Raw genomic sequence first — 16343 nt, 5'->3', positions numbered from 1 at the left:
TGTTAATTGTAAAAAACCGAAATTTGGATTTTTTTCAAAAACTACAATTTTTTTAGTTTTTGATTATTACGTACAAGTTGCCCCTTTGCGAGTAGTACTTGGCAGTTTTTAAATGAAAGCTCTATCTTTAATAACAAAAAAGTTATGCAAAATTTTCGATCTATAAAAGTACATGTTAATTGTAAAAAACCGAAATTTGGATTTTTTTCAAAAACTACAATTTTTTTAGTTTTTGATTATTACGTACAAGGTGCCCCTTTGCAAGGAGTACTTGGCAGTATTTAAATAAAAGCTCTATCTTTAATAACAAAAAAGTTATGCAAAATTTTCGATCTAAAAAAGTACATGTTAATTGTAAAAAACCGAAATTTGGATTTTTTTCAAAAACTACAATTTTTTTAGTTTTTAATTATTACGTACAAGGTGCCCCTTTGCGAGGAATACTTAGCAGTTTTTAAATGAAAGCTCTATCTTTAATAACAAAAAAGTAATCCAAAATTTTCGATCTAAAAAAGTACATGTTAATTGTAAAAAACCGAAATTTGGATTTTTTTCAAAAACTACAAATTTTTTAGTTTTTGATTATTACGTACAAGGTGCCCCTTTGCGAGGAATACTTGGCAGTTTTTAAATGAAAGCTCTATCTTTAATAACAAAAAAGTTATGCAAAATTTTCGATCTAAAAAAGTACATGTTAATTGTAAAAAACCGAAATTTGGATTTTTTTCAAAAACTACAATTTTTTTAGTTTTTAATTATTACGTACAAGGTGCCCCTTTGCGAGGAATACTTAGCAGTTTTTAAATGAAAGCTCTATCTTTAATAACAAAAAAGTAATCCAAAATTTTCGATCTAAAAAAGTACATGTTAATTGTAAAAAACCGAAATTTGGATTTTTTTCAAAAACTACAAATTTTTTAGTTTTTGATTATTACGTACAAGGTGCCCCTTTGCGAGGAATACTTGGCAGTTTTTAAATGAAAGCTCTATCTTTAATAACAAAAAAGTTATGCAAAATTTTCGATCTAAAAAAGTACATGTTAATTGTAAAAAACCGAAATTTGGATTTTTTTCAAAAACTACAATTTTTTTAGTTTTTAATTATTACGTACAAGGTGCCCCTTTGCGAGGAATACTTAGCAGTTTTTAAATGAAAGCTCTATCTTTAATAACAAAAAAGTAATCCAAAATTTTCGATCTAAAAAAGTACATGTTAATTGTAAAAAACCGAAATTTGGATTTTTTTCAAAAACTACAATTTTTTTAGTTTTTGATTATTACGTACAAGGTGCCCCTTTGCGAGGAGTACTTGGCAGTTTTTAAATGAAAGCTCTATCTTTAATAACAAAAAAGTTATGCAAAATTTTCGATCTAAAAAAGTACATGTTAATTGTAAAAAACCGAAATTTGGATTTTTTTTAAAAACTACAATTTTTTTGATTTTTGATTATTACGTACAAGGTGCCCCTTTGTGAGGAGTACTTGGCAGTTTTTAAATGAAAGCTCTATCTTTAATAACAAAAAAGTTATGCAAAATTTTCGATCTAAAAAAGTACATGTTAATTGTAAAAAACCGAAATTTGGATTTTTTTCAAAAACTACAATTTTTTTAGTTTTTGATTATTACGTACAAGGTGCCCCTTTGCAAGGAGTTCTTGGCAGTTTTTAAATGAAAGCTCTATCTTTAATAACAAAAAAGTTATGCAAAATTTTCGATCTATAAAAGTACATGTTAATTGTAAAAAACCGAAATTTGGATTTTTTTCAAAAACTACAATTTTTTTAGTTTTTGATTATTACGTACAAGGTGCCCCTTTGTGAGGAGTACTTGGCAGTTTTTAAATGAAAGCTCTATCTTTAATAACAAAAAAGTTATGCAAAATTTTCGATCTAAAAAAGTACATGTTAATTGTAAAAAACCGAAATTTCGATTTTTCTCAAAAACTATAATTTTTTTAATTTTGATAATTATGTGCAAGGTGCCCCTTTGCTAGAAGTACTTAACAGTTTTTAAATGAAAGCTCTATCTTTAATAACAAAAAAGTTATGCAAATTTTTCGATCTAAAAAAGTACATGTTAATTGTAAAAAACCGAAATTTGGATTTTTTTCAAAAACTAAATTTTTTTTAGTTTTTGATTATTACGTACAAGGTGCCCCTTTGCAAGGAGTACTTGGCAGTATTTAAATGAAAGCTCTATCTTTAATAACAAAAAAGTTATGCAAAATTTTCGATCTAAAAAAGTACATGTTAATTGTAAAAAACCGAAATTTCGATTGTTCTCAAAAACTACATTTTTTTTAGTTTTTGATAATTACGTACAAGGTGCCCCTTTGCGAGGAGTACTTGGCAGTTTTTAAATGAAAGCTCTATCTTTAATAACAAAAAAGTTATGCAAAATTTTCGATCTAAAAAAGTACATGTTAATTGTAAAAAACCGAAATTTCAATTTTTTTCAAAAACTATAATTTTTTTAGTTTTTGATTATTACGTACAAGGTGCCCCTTTGCGAGGAGTACTTGGCAGTTTTTAAATGAAAGCTCTATCTTTAATAACAAAAAAGTTACGCAAAATTTTCGATCTAAAAAAGTACATGTTAGTTGTAAAAAACCAAAATTTCGATTTTTTTCAAAAACTACAATTTTTTTAGTTTTTGATTATTACGTACAAGGTGCCCCATTGTGAGGAGTACTTGGCAGTTTTTAAATGAAAGCTCTATCTTTAATAACAAAAAAGTTACGCAAAATTTTCGATCTAAAAAAGTACATGTTAGTTGTAAAAAACCGAAATTTCGATTTTTTTCAAAAACAACAATTTTTTAGTTTTTGATTATTACGTACAAGGTGCCCCTTTTCGAGGAGTACTTGGCAGTTTTTAAATGAAAGCTCTATCTTTAATAACAAAAAAGTTATGCAAAATTTTCGATCTAAAAAAGTACATGTTAGTTGTAAAAAACCAAAATTTCGATTTTTTTCAAAAACTACAATTTTTTTAGTTTTTGATTATTACGTACAAGATGCCCCTTTGCGAGGACTACTTGGCAGTTTTTAAATGAAAGCTCTATCTTTAATAACAAAAAAGTTATGCAAAATTTTCGATCTAAAAAAGTACATGTTAATTGTAAAAAACCGAAATTTCGATTTTTTTCAAAAAATACAATTTTTTTAGTTTTTGATTAATACGTACAAGATGCCCCTTTGCGAGGAGTACTTGGCAGATTTTAAATGAAAGCTTTATCTTTAATAACAAAAAAGTTATGCAAAATTTTCGATCTAAAAAAGTACATGTTAATTGTAAAAAACCGAAATTTCGATTTTTTTCAAAAACTACAATTTTTTTAGTTTTTGATTAATACGTACAAGATGCCCCTTTACGAGGAGTACTTGGCAGTTTTTAAATGAAAGCTCTATTTTTAATAACAAAAAAGTTATGCAAAATTTTCGATCTAAAAAAGTACATGTTAATTGTAAAAAACCGAAATTTGGATTTTTTTCAAAAACAACAATTTTTTTAGTTTTTGATTATTACGTACAAGGTGCCCCTTTGCGAGGAGTACTTGGCAGTTTTTAAATGAAAGCTCTATCTTTAATAACAAAAAAGTTATGCAAAATTTTCGATCTAAAAAAGTACATGTTAATTGTAAAAAACCGAAATTTCGATTTTTTTCAAAAACTACAATTTTTTTAGTTTTTGATTATTACGTACAAGGTGCCCCTTTGCGAGGAGTACTTGGCAGTTTTTAAATGAAAGCTCTATCTTTAATAACAAAAAAGTTATGCAAAATTTTCGATCTAAAAAAGTACATGTTAATTGTAAAAAACCGAAATTTCGATTTTTTTCAAAAACTACAATTTTTTTAGTTTTTGATTATTACGTACAAGGTGCCCCTTTGCGAGGAGTACTTGGCAGTTTTTAAATAAAAGCTCTATCTTTAATAACAAAAAAGTTATGCAAAATTTTCGATCTAAAAAAGTACATGTTAATTGTAAAAAACCGAAATTTCGATTTTTTTCAAAAACTACAATTTTTTTAGTTTTTGATTATTACGTACAAGGTGCCCCTTTGCGAGGAGTACTTGGCAGTTTTTAAATGAAAGCTCTATCTTTAATAACAAAAAAGTTATGCAAAATTTTCGATCTAAAAAAGTACATGTTAATTGTAAAAAACCGAAATTTCGATTTTTTTCAAAAACTACAATTTTTTTAGTTTTTGATTATTACGTACAAGGTGCCCCTTTGCGAGGAGTACTTGGCAGTTTTTAAATGAAAGCTCTATTTTTAATAACAAAAAAGTTATGCAAAATTTTCGATCTAAAAAAGTACATGTTAATTGTAAAAAACCGAAATTTGGATTTTTTTCAAAAACTACAATTTTTTTAGTTTTTGATTATTACGTACAATGTGCCCCTTTGTGAGGAGTACTTGGCAGTTTTTAAATGAAAGCTCTATTTTTAATAACAAAAAAGTTATGCAAAATTTTCGATCTAAAAAAGTACATGTTAATTGTAAAAAACCGAAATTTGGATTTTTTTCAAAAACAACAATTTTTTTAGTTTTTGATTATTACGTACAAGGTGCCCCTTTGCGAGGAGTACTTGGCAGTTTTTAAATGAAAGCTCTATCTTTAATAACAAAAAAGTTATGCAAAATTTTCGATCTAAAAAAGTACATGTTAATTGTAAAAAACCGAAATTTGGATTTTTTTCAAAAACTACAATTTTTTTAGTTTTTGATTATTACGTACAAGGTGCCCCATTGTGAGGAGTACTTGGCAGTTTTTAAATGAAAGCTCTATCTTTAATAACAAAAAAGTTATGCAAAATTTTCTATCTAAAAAAGTACATTTTAATTGTAAAAAACCGAAATTTGGATTTTTTTCAAAAACTACAATTTTTTTAGTTTTTGATTATTACGTACAAGGTGCCCCTTTGCGAGGAGTACTTGGCAGTTTTTTAATAAAAAGCTTTATCTTTAATAACAAAAAAGTTATGCAAAATTTTCGATCTAAAAAAGTACATGTTAATTGTAAAAAACCGAAATTTCAATTTTTTTCAAAAACTACAATTTTTTTAGTTTTTGATTATTACGTACAAGGTGCCCCTTTGCGAGGAGAACTTGGCAGTTTTTAAATGAAAGCTCTATCTTTAATAACAAAAAAGTTATGCAAAATTTTCTATCTAAAAAAGTACATTTTAATTGTAAAAAACCGAAATTTCGATTTTTTTTTAAAACTATAATTTTTTTAATTTGATAATTTTGTGCAAGGTGCCCCTTTGCGAGGAGTACTTGGCAGTTTTTAAATGAAAGCTTTATCTTTAATAACAAAAAAGTTATGCAAAATTTTCGATCTAAAAAAGTACATGTTAATTGTAAAAAACCGAAATTTGGATTTTTTTCAAAAACTACAAATTTTTTAGTTTTTGATTATTACGTACAAGGTGCCCCTTTGCGAGGAATACTTGGCAGTTTTTAAATGAAAGCTCTATCTTTAATAACAAAAAAGTTATGCAAAATTTTCGATCTAAAAAAGTACATGTTAATTGTAAAAAACCAAAATTTGGATTTTTTTCAAAAACTACAATTTTTTTAGTTTTTAATTATTACGTACAAGGTGCCCCTTTGCGAGGAATACTTGGCAGTTTTTAAATGAAAGCTCTATCTTTAATAACAAAAAAGTAATCCAAAATTTTCGATCTAAAAAAGTACATGTTAATTGTAAAAAACCGAAATTTGGATTTTTTTCAAAAACTACAATTTTTTTAGTTTTTGATTATTACGTACAAGGTGCCCCTTTGCGAGGAGTACTTGGCAGTTTTTAAATGAAAGCTCTATCTTTAATAACAAAAAAGTTATGCAAAATTTTCGATCTAAAAAAGTACATGTTAATTGTAAAAAACCGAAATTTGGATTTTTTTTAAAAACTACAATTTTTTTGATTTTTGATTATTACGTACAAGGTGCCCCTTTGTGAGGAGTACTTGGCAGTTTTTAAATGAAAGCTCTATCTTTAATAACAAAAAAGTTATGCAAAATTTTCGATCTAAAAAAGTACATGTTAATTGTAAAAAACCGAAATTTGGATTTTTTTCAAAAACTACAATTTTTTTAGTTTTTGATTATTACGTACAAGGTGCCCCTTTGCAAGGAGTTCTTGGCAGTTTTTAAATGAAAGCTCTATCTTTAATAACAAAAAAGTTATGCAAAATTTTCGATCTATAAAAGTACATGTTAATTGTAAAAAACCGAAATTTGGATTTTTTTCAAAAACTACAATTTTTTTAGTTTTTGATTATTACGTACAAGGTGCCCCTTTGTGAGGAGTACTTGGCAGTTTTTAAATGAAAGCTCTATCTTTAATAACAAAAAAGTTATGCAAAATTTTCGATCTAAAAAAGTACATGTTAATTGTAAAAAACCGAAATTTCGATTTTTCTCAAAAACTATAATTTTTTTAATTTTGATAATTATGTGCAAGGTGCCCCTTTGCTAGAAGTACTTGGCAGTTTTTAAATGAAAGCTCTATCTTTAATAACAAAAAAGTTATGCAAATTTTTCGATCTAAAAAAGTACATGTTAATTGTAAAAAACCGAAATTTGGATTTTTTTCAAAAACTAAATTTTTTTTAGTTTTTGATTATTACGTACAAGGTGCCCCTTTGCAAGGAGTACTTGGCAGTATTTAAATGAAAGCTCTATCTTTAATAACAAAAAAGTTATGCAAAATTTTCGATCTAAAAAAGTACATGTTAATTGTAAAAAACCGAAATTTCGATTGTTCTCAAAAACTACATTTTTTTTAGTTTTTGATAATTACGTACAAGGTGCCCCTTTGCGAGGAGTACTTGGCAGTTTTTAAATGAAAGCTCTATCTTTAATAACAAAAAAGTTATGCAAAATTTTCGATCTAAAAAAGTACATGTTAATTGTAAAAAACCGAAATTTCAATTTTTTTCAAAAACTATAATTTTTTTAGTTTTTGATTATTACGTACAAGGTGCCCCTTTGCGAGGAGTACTTGGCAGTTTTTAAATGAAAGCTCTATCTTTAATAACAAAAAAGTTACGCAAAATTTTCGATCTAAAAAAGTACATGTTAGTTGTAAAAAACCAAAATTTCGATTTTTTTCAAAAACTACAATTTTTTTAGTTTTTGATTATTACGTACAAGGTGCCCCATTGTGAGGAGTACTTGGCAGTTTTTAAATGAAAGCTCTATCTTTAATAACAAAAAAGTTACGCAAAATTTTCGATCTAAAAAAGTACATGTTAGTTGTAAAAAACCGAAATTTCGATTTTTTTCAAAAACAACAATTTTTTAGTTTTTGATTATTACGTACAAGGTGCCCCTTTTCGAGGAGTACTTGGCAGTTTTTAAATGAAAGCTCTATCTTTAATAACAAAAAAGTTATGCAAAATTTTCGATCTAAAAAAGTACATGTTAGTTGTAAAAAACCAAAATTTCGATTTTTTTCAAAAACTACAATTTTTTTAGTTTTTGATTATTACGTACAAGATGCCCCTTTGCGAGGACTACTTGGCAGTTTTTAAATGAAAGCTCTATCTTTAATAACAAAAAAGTTATGCAAAATTTTCGATCTAAAAAAGTACATGTTAATTGTAAAAAACCGAAATTTCGATTTTTTTCAAAAAATACAATTTTTTTAGTTTTTGATTAATACGTACAAGATGCCCCTTTGCGAGGAGTACTTGGCAGATTTTAAATGAAAGCTTTATCTTTAATAACAAAAAAGTTATGCAAAATTTTCGATCTAAAAAAGTACATGTTAATTGTAAAAAACCGAAATTTCGATTTTTTTCAAAAACTACAATTTTTTTAGTTTTTGATTAATACGTACAAGATGCCCCTTTACGAGGAGTACTTGGCAGTTTTTAAATGAAAGCTCTATTTTTAATAACAAAAAAGTTATGCAAAATTTTCGATCTAAAAAAGTACATGTTAATTGTAAAAAACCGAAATTTGGATTTTTTTCAAAAACAACAATTTTTTTAGTTTTTGATTATTACGTACAAGGTGCCCCTTTGCGAGGAGTACTTGGCAGTTTTTAAATGAAAGCTCTATCTTTAATAACAAAAAAGTTATGCAAAATTTTCGATCTAAAAAAGTACATGTTAATTGTAAAAAACCGAAATTTCGATTTTTTTCAAAAACTACAATTTTTTTAGTTTTTGATTATTACGTACAAGGTGCCCCTTTGCAAGGAGTACTTGGCAGTTTTTAAATGAAAGCTCTATCTTTAATAACAAAAAAGTTATGCAAAATTTTCGATCTAAAAAAGTACATGTTAATTGTAAAAAACCGAAATTTCGATTTTTTTTAAAAACTACAATTTTTTTAGTTTTTGATTATTACGTACAAGGTGCCCCTTTGCGAGGAGTACTTGGCAGTTTTTAAATGAAAGCTCTATCTTTAATAACAAAAAAGTTATGCAAAATTTTCGATCTAAAAAAGTACATGTTAATTGTAAAAAACCGAAATTTGGATTTTTTTCAAAAACTACCATTTTTTTAGTTTTTGGTTATTACGTACAAGGTGCCCCTTTGTGAGGAGTACTTGGCAGTTTTTAAATGAAAGCTCTATCTTTAATAACAAAAAAGTTATGCAAAATTTTCGATCTAAAAAAGTACATGTTAATTGTAAAAAACCGAAATTTGGATTTTTTTCAAAAACTACAATTTTTTTAGTTTTTGATTATTACGTACAAGGTGCCCCTTTGCGAGGAGTACTTGGCAGTTTTTAAATAAAAGCTCTATCTTTAATAACAAAAAAGTTATGCAAAATTTTCGATCTAAAAAAGTACATGTTAATTGTAAAAAACCGAAATTTCGATTTTTTTCAAAAACTACAATTTTTTTAGTTTTTGATTATTACGTACAAGGTGCCCCTTTGCGAGGAGTACTTGGCAGTTTTTAAATGAAAGCTCTATCTTTAATAACAAAAAAGTTATGCAAAATTTTCGATCTAAAAAAGTACATGTTAATTGTAAAAAACCGAAATTTCGATTTTTTTCAAAAACTACAATTTTTTTAGTTTTTGATTATTACGTACAAGGTGCCCCTTTGCGAGGAGTACTTGGCAGTTTTTAAATGAAAGCTCTATTTTTAATAACAAAAAAGTTATGCAAAATTTTCGATCTAAAAAAGTACATGTTAATTGTAAAAAACCGAAATTTGGATTTTTTTCAAAAACTACAATTTTTTTAGTTTTTGATTATTACGTACAATGTGCCCCTTTGTGAGGAGTTCTTGGCAGTTTTTAAATGAAAGCTCTATTTTTAATAACAAAAAAGTTATGCAAAATTTTCGATCTAAAAAAGTACATGTTAATTGTAAAAAACCGAAATTTGGATTTTTTTCAAAAACTACAATTTTTTTAGTTTTTGATTATTACGTACAAGGTGCCCCATTGTGAGGAGTACTTGGCAGTTTTTAAATGAAAGCTCTATCTTTAATAACAAAAAAGTTATGCAAAATTTTCTATCTAAAAAAGTACATTTTAATTGTAAAAAACCGAAATTTGGATTTTTTTCAAAAACTACAATTTTTTTAGTTTTTGATTATTACGTACAAGGTGCCCCTTTGCGAGGAGTACTTGGCAGTTTTTTAATAAAAAGCTTTATCTTTAATAACAAAAAAGTTATGCAAAATTTTCGATCTAAAAAAGTACATGTTAATTGTAAAAAACCGAAATTTCAATTTTTTTCAAAAACTACAATTTTTTTAGTTTTTGATTATTACGTACAAGGTGCCCCTTTGCGAGGAGAACTTGGCAGTTTTTAAATGAAAGCTCTATCTTTAATAACAAAAAAGTTATGCAAAATTTTCTATCTAAAAAAGTACATTTTAATTGTAAAAAACCGAAATTTCGATTTTTTTTTAAAACTATAATTTTTTTAATTTGATAATTTTGTGCAAGGTGCCCCTTTGCGAGGAGTACTTGGCAGTTTTTAAATGAAAGCTTTATCTTTAATAACAAAAAAGTTATGCAAAATTTTCGATCTAAAAAAGTACATGTTAATTGTAAAAAACCGAAATTTCAATTTTTTTCAAAAACTACAATTTTTTTAGTTTTTGATTATTACGTACAAGGTGCCCCTTTGCGAGGAGTACTTGGCAGTTTTTAAATGAAAGCTCTATCTTTAATAACAAAAAAGTTACGCAAAATTTTCGATCTAAAAAAGTACATGTTAATTGTAAAAAACCGAAATTTCGATTTTTTTCAAAAACAACAATTTTTTAGTTTTTGATTATTACGTACAAGGTGCCCCTTTTCGAGGAGTACTTGGCAGTTTTTAAATGAAAACTCTATCTTTAATAACAAAAAAGTTATGCAAAATTTTCGATCTAAAAAAGTACATGTTAGTTGTAAAAAACCAAAATTTCGATTTTTTTCAAAAACTACAATTTTTTTAGTTTTTGATTATTACGTACAAGATGCCCCTTTGCGAGGAGTACTTGGCAGTTTTTAAATGAAAGCTCTATCTTTAATAACAAAAAAGTTATGCAAAATTTTCGATCTAAAAAAGTACATGTTAATTGTAAAAAACCGAAATTTCGATTTTTTTCAAAAACTACAATTTTTTTAGTTTTTGATTATTACGTACAAGATGCCCCTTTGCGAGGAGTACTTGGCAGTTTTTAAATGAAAGCTCTATCTTTAATAACAAAAAAGTTATGCAAAATTTTCGATCTAAAAAAGTACATGTTAATTGTAAAAAACCGAAATTTCGATTTTTTTCAAAAACTACAATTTTTTTAGTTTTTGATTATTACGTACAAGGTGCCCCTTTGCGAGGAGTACTTGGCAGTTTTTAAATAAAAGCTTTATCTTTAATAACAAAAAAGTTATGCAAAATTTTCGATCTAAAAAAGTACATGTTAATTGTAAAAAACCGAAATTTCGATTTTTTTCAAAAACTACAATTTTTTTAGTTTTTGATTATTACGTACAAGGTGCCCCTTTGCGAGGAGAACTTGGCAGTTTTTAAATGAAAGCTCTATCTTTAATAACAAAAAAGTTATGCAAAATTTTCTATCTAAAAAAGTACATTTTAATTGTAAAAAACCGAAATTTCGATTTTTTTTTAAAACTATAATTTTTTTAATTTGATAATTTTGTGCAAGGTGCCCCTTTGCGAGGAGTACTTGGCAGTTTTTAAATGAAAGCTCTATCTTTAATAACAAAAAAGTTATGCAAAATTTTCGATCTAAAAAAGTACATGTTAATTGTAAAAAACCGAAATTTTAATTTTTTTCAAAAACTACAATTTTTTTAGTTTTTGATTATTACGTACAAGGTGCCCCTTTGCGAGGAGTACTTGGCAGTTTTTAAATGAAAGCTCTATCTTTAATAACAAAAAAGTTACGCAAAATTTTCGATCTAAAAAAGTACATGTTAATTGTAAAAAACCGAAATTTCGATTTTTTTCAAAAACAACAATTTTTTAGTTTTTGATTATTACGTACAAGGTGCCCCTTTTCGAGGAGTACTTGGCAGTTTTTAAATGAAAGCTCTATCTTTAATAACAAAAAAGTTATGCAAAATTTTCGATCTAAAAAAGTACATGTTAGTTGTAAAAAACCAAAATTTCGATTTTTTTCAAAAACTACAATTTTTTTAGTTTTTGATTATTACGTACAAGATGCCCCTTTGCGAGGAGTACTTGGCAGTTTTTAAATGAAAGCTCTATCTTTAATAACAAAAAAGTTATGCAAAATTTTCGATCTAAAAAAGTACATGTTAGTTGTAAAAAACCAAAATTTCGATTTTTTTCAAAAACTACAATTTTTTTAGTTTTTGATTATTACGTACAAGGTGCCCCTTTGCGAGGAGTACTTGGCAGTTTTTAAATGAAAGCTCTATCTTTAATAACAAAAAAGTTATGCAAAATTTTCGATCTAAAAAAGTACATGTTAATTGTAAAAAACCGAAATTTCGATTTTTTTCAAAAACTACAATTTTTTTAGTTTTTGATTAATACGTACAAGATGCCCCTTTGCGAGGAGTACTTGGCAGATTTTAAATGAAAGCTTTATCTTTAATAACAAAAAAGTTATGCAAAATTTTCGATCTAAAAAAGTACATGTTAATTGTAAAAAACCGAAATTTCGATTTTTTTCAAAAACTACAATTTTTTTAGTTTTTGATTAATACGTACAAGATGCCCCTTTGCGAGGAGTACTTGGCAGTTTTTAAATGAAAGCTCTATTTTTAATAACAAAAAAGTTATGCAAAATTTTCGATCTAAAAAAGTACATGTTAATTGTAAAAAACCGAAATTTGGATTTTTTTCAAAAACAACAATTTTTTTAGTTTTTGATTATTACGTACAAGGTGCCCCTTTGCGAGGAGTACTTGGCAGTTTTTAAATGAAAGCTCTATCTTTAATAACAAAAAAGTTATGCAAAATTTTCGATCTAAAAAAGTACATGTTAATTGTAAAAAGCGAAATTTCGATTTTTTTCAAAAACTACAATTTTTTTAGTTTTTGATTATTACGTACAAGGTGCCCCTTTGCAAGGAGTACTTGGCAGTTTTTAAATGAAAGCTCTATCTTTAATAACAAAAAAGTTATGCAAAATTTTCGATCTAAAAAAGTACATGTTAATTGTAAAAAACCGAAATTTCGATTTTTTTCAAAAACTACAATTTTTTTAGTTTTTGATTATTACGTACAAGGTGCCCCTTTGCGAGGAGTACTTGGCAGTTTTTAAATGAAAGCTCTATCTTTAATAACAAAAAAGTTATGCAAAATTTTCGATCTAAAAAAGTACATGTTAATTGTAAAAAACCGAAATTTGGATTTTTTTCAAAAACTACCATTTTTTTAGTTTTTGATTATTACGTACAAGGTGCCCCTTTGTGAGGAGTACTTGGCAGTTTTTAAATGAAAGCTCTATCTTTAATAACAAAAAAGTTATGCAAAATTTTCGATCTAAAAAAGTACATGTTAATTGTAAAAAACCGAAATTTGGATTTTTTTCAAAAACTACAATTTTTTTAGTTTTTGATTATTACGTACAAGGTGCCCCTTTGCGAGGAGTACTTGGCAGTTTTTAAATGAAAGCTCTATCTTTAATAACAAAAAAGTTATGCAAAATTTTCTATCTAAAAAAGTACATTTTAATTGTAAAAAACCGAAATTTCGATTTTTTTTTAAAACTATAATTTTTTTAAATTTGATAATTTTGTGCAAGGTGCCCCTTTGCGAGGAGTACTTGGCAGTTTTTAAATGAAAGCTCTATCTTTAATAACAAAAAAGTTATGCAAAATTTTCGATCTAAAAAAGTACATGTTAGTTGTAAAAAACCGAAATTTCGATTTTTTTCAAAAACTACAATTTTTTTAGTTTTTAATTATTACGTACAAGGTGCCCCTTTGCGAGGAGTACTTGGCAGTTTTTAAATGAAAGCTCTATCTTTAATAACAAAAAAGTTATGCAAAATTTTCGATCTAAAAAAGTACATGTTAATTGTAAAAAACCGAAATTTGGATTTTTTTCAAAAACTACCATTTTTTTAGTTTTTGATTATTACGTACAAGGTTCCCCTTTGTGAGGAGTACTTGGCAGTTTTTAAATGAAAGCTCTATCTTTAATAACAAAAAAGTTATGCAAAATTTTCGATCTAAAAAAGTACATGTTAATTGTAAAAAACCAAAATTTGGATTTTTTTCAAAAACTACAATTTTTTTAGTTTTTGATTATTACGTACAAGGTGCCCCTTTGCGAGGAGTACTTGGCAGTTTTTAAATGAAAGCTCTATCTTTAATAACAAAAAAGTTATGCAAAATTTTCGATCTAAAAAAGTACATGTTAATTGTAAAAAACCGAAATTTGGATTTTTTTCAAAAACTACAATTTTTTTAGTTTTTGATTATTACGTACAAGGTGCCCCTTTGCGAGGAGTACTTGGCAGTTTTTAAATAAAAGCTCTATCTTTAATAACAAAAAAGTTATGCAAAATTTTCGATCTAAAAAAGTACATGTTAATTGTAAAAAACCGAAATTTCGATTTTTTTCAAAAACTACAATTTTTTTAGGTTTTGATTATTACGTACAAGGTGCCCCTTTGCGAGGAGTACTTGGCAGTTTTTAAATGAAAGCTCTATCTTTAATAACAAAAAAGTTATGCAAAATTTTCTATCTAAAAAAGTACATTTTAATTGTAAAAAACCGAAATTTCGATTTTTTTTTAAAACTATAATTTTTTTAAATTTGATAATTTTGTGCAAGGTGCCCCTTTGCGAGGAGTACTTGGCAGTTTTTAAATGAAAGCTCTATCTTTAATAACAAAAAAGTTATGCAAAATTTTCTATCTAAAAAAGTACATTTTAATTGTAAAAAACCGAAATTTCGATTTTTTTTTAAAACTATAATTTTTTTAAATTTGATAATTTTGTGCAAGGTGCCCCTTTGCGAGGAGTACTTGGCAGTTTTTAAATGAAAGCTCTATCTTTAATAACAAAAAAGTTATGCAAAATTTTCGATCTAAAAAAGTACATGTTAATGGTAAAAAACCGAAATTTTGATTTTTCTCAAAAACTATAATTTTTTCAATTTTGATAATTTTGTGCAAGGTGCCCCTTTGCCAGGAGTACTTGACAGTTTTTAAATAAAAGCTCTATCTTAAATAACAAAAAAGTTATGCAAAATTTTCGATCTAAAAAAGTACATGTTAATCGTAAAAAACCGAAATTTCGATTTTTCTCAAAAACTATAAATTTTTCAATTTTGATAATTATGTGCAAGGTGCCCCTTTGCCAGGAGTACTTGACAGTTTTTAAATGAAAGCTCTATCTTTAATAACAAAAAAGTTATGCAAAATTTTCGATCTAAAAAAGTACATGTTAATCGTAAAAAACCGAAATTTCGATTTTTCTCAAAAACTATAAATTTTTTAATTTTGATAATTATGCGCAAGGTGCCCCTTTGCCAGGAGTACTTGACAGTTTTTAAATGAAAGCTCTATCTTTACTAACAAAAAAGTTATGCAAAATTTTCGATCTAAAAAAGTACATGTTAATCGTAAAAAACCGAAATTTCGATTTTTTTCAAAAACTATAATTTTTTAAATTTTGATAATTATGTGCAAGGTGCCCCTTTGCCAGGAGTACTTGACAGTTTTTAAATGAAAGCTCTATCTTTACTAACAAAAAAGTTATGCAAAATTTTCGATCTAAAAATGTACATGTTAATCGTAAAAAACCGAAATTTCGATTTTTCTCAAAAACTATAATTTTTTAAATTTTGATAATTATGTGCAAGGTGCCCCGTTGCGAGGAGTACTTTACAGGTTTTAAATGAAAGCTCTATCTTTAATAACAAAAAAGTTATGCAAAATTTTCGATCTAAAAAAGTACATGTTAATCGTAAAAAACCGAAATTTCGATTTTTCTCAAAAACTGTAATTTTTTAAATTTTGATAATTATGTGCAAGGTGCCCCTTTGCCAGGAGTACTTGACAGTTTTTAAATGAAAGCTCTATCTTTACTAACAAAAAAGTTATGCAAAATTTTCGATCTAAAAAAGTACATGTTAATCGTAAAAAACCGAAATTTCGATTTTTCTCAAAAACTATAAATTTTTCAATTTTGATAATCATGTGCAAGGTGCCCCTTTGTGAGGAGTACTTGGCAGTTTTTAAATGAAAGCTTTATCTTTAATAACAAAAAAGTTATGCAAAATTTTCGATCTAAAAAAGTACATGTTAATCGTAAAAAACCGAAATTTCGATTTTTCTCAAAAACTATAATTTTTTCAATTTTGATAATTATGTGCAAGGTGCTCCTTTGCCAGGAGTACTTGACAGTTTTTAAATGAAAGCTCTATCTTTATTAACAAAAAAGTTATGCAAAATTTTCGATCTAAAAAAGTACATGTTAATCGTAAAAAACCGAAATTTCGATTTTTCTCAAAAACTATAAATTTTTCAATTTTGATAATTATGTGCAAGGTGCCCCTTTGCCAGGAGTACTTGACAGTTTTTAAATGAAAGCTCTATCTTTAATAACAAAAAAGTTATGCAAAATTTTCGATCTAAAAAAGTACATGTTAATCGTAAAAAACCGAAATTTCGATTTTTCTCAAAAACTATAAATTTTTTAATTTTGATAATTATGCGCAAGGTGCCCCTTTGCCAGGAGTACTTGACAGTTTTTAAATGAAAGCTCTATCTTTACTAACAAAAAAGTTATGCAAAATTTTCGATCTAAAAAAGTACATGTTAATCGTAAAAAACCGAAATTTCGATTTTTTTCAAAAACTATAATTTTTTAAATTTTGATAATTATGTGCAAGGTGCCCCTTTGCCAGGAGTACTTGACAGT

The 16343-nt window shown here is 26.5% G+C and overlaps 1 protein-coding gene and 1 long non-coding RNA gene across 4 annotated transcripts in view; one reads left to right on the top strand and one right to left on the bottom strand.

Annotated features, from left to right (window-relative positions):
• Positions 1–16343, bottom strand: part of LOC126747951 (uncharacterized) — a 403836-nt gene that overhangs the window by 79481 nt on the left and 308012 nt on the right. The window lies entirely within an intron of this gene.
• On the top strand, positions 1491–9097 carry LOC126747916 (uncharacterized). Of its 3 annotated transcripts, XR_007664518.1 has the most exons (4): positions 2369–2498; positions 4574–4746; positions 5957–6129; positions 8550–9097. It is a non-coding gene; the product is annotated as an uncharacterized LOC126747916 (long non-coding RNA). The 3 variants fall into 3 exon arrangements; XR_007664520.1 differs by lacking the exons at positions 2369–2498; positions 4574–4746 and adding an exon at positions 1491–1634; XR_007664519.1 differs by lacking the exon at positions 5957–6129.

Source organism: Anthonomus grandis, chromosome 20, assembly GCF_022605725.1.
Source record: "Anthonomus grandis grandis chromosome 20, icAntGran1.3, whole genome shotgun sequence".
Taxonomy (NCBI): Eukaryota; Metazoa; Arthropoda; class Insecta; order Coleoptera; family Curculionidae; genus Anthonomus; species Anthonomus grandis.
The sequence above is the reverse complement of the archived record's forward strand: the minus strand, read 5'-3'. Positions and strand labels throughout refer to the sequence as shown.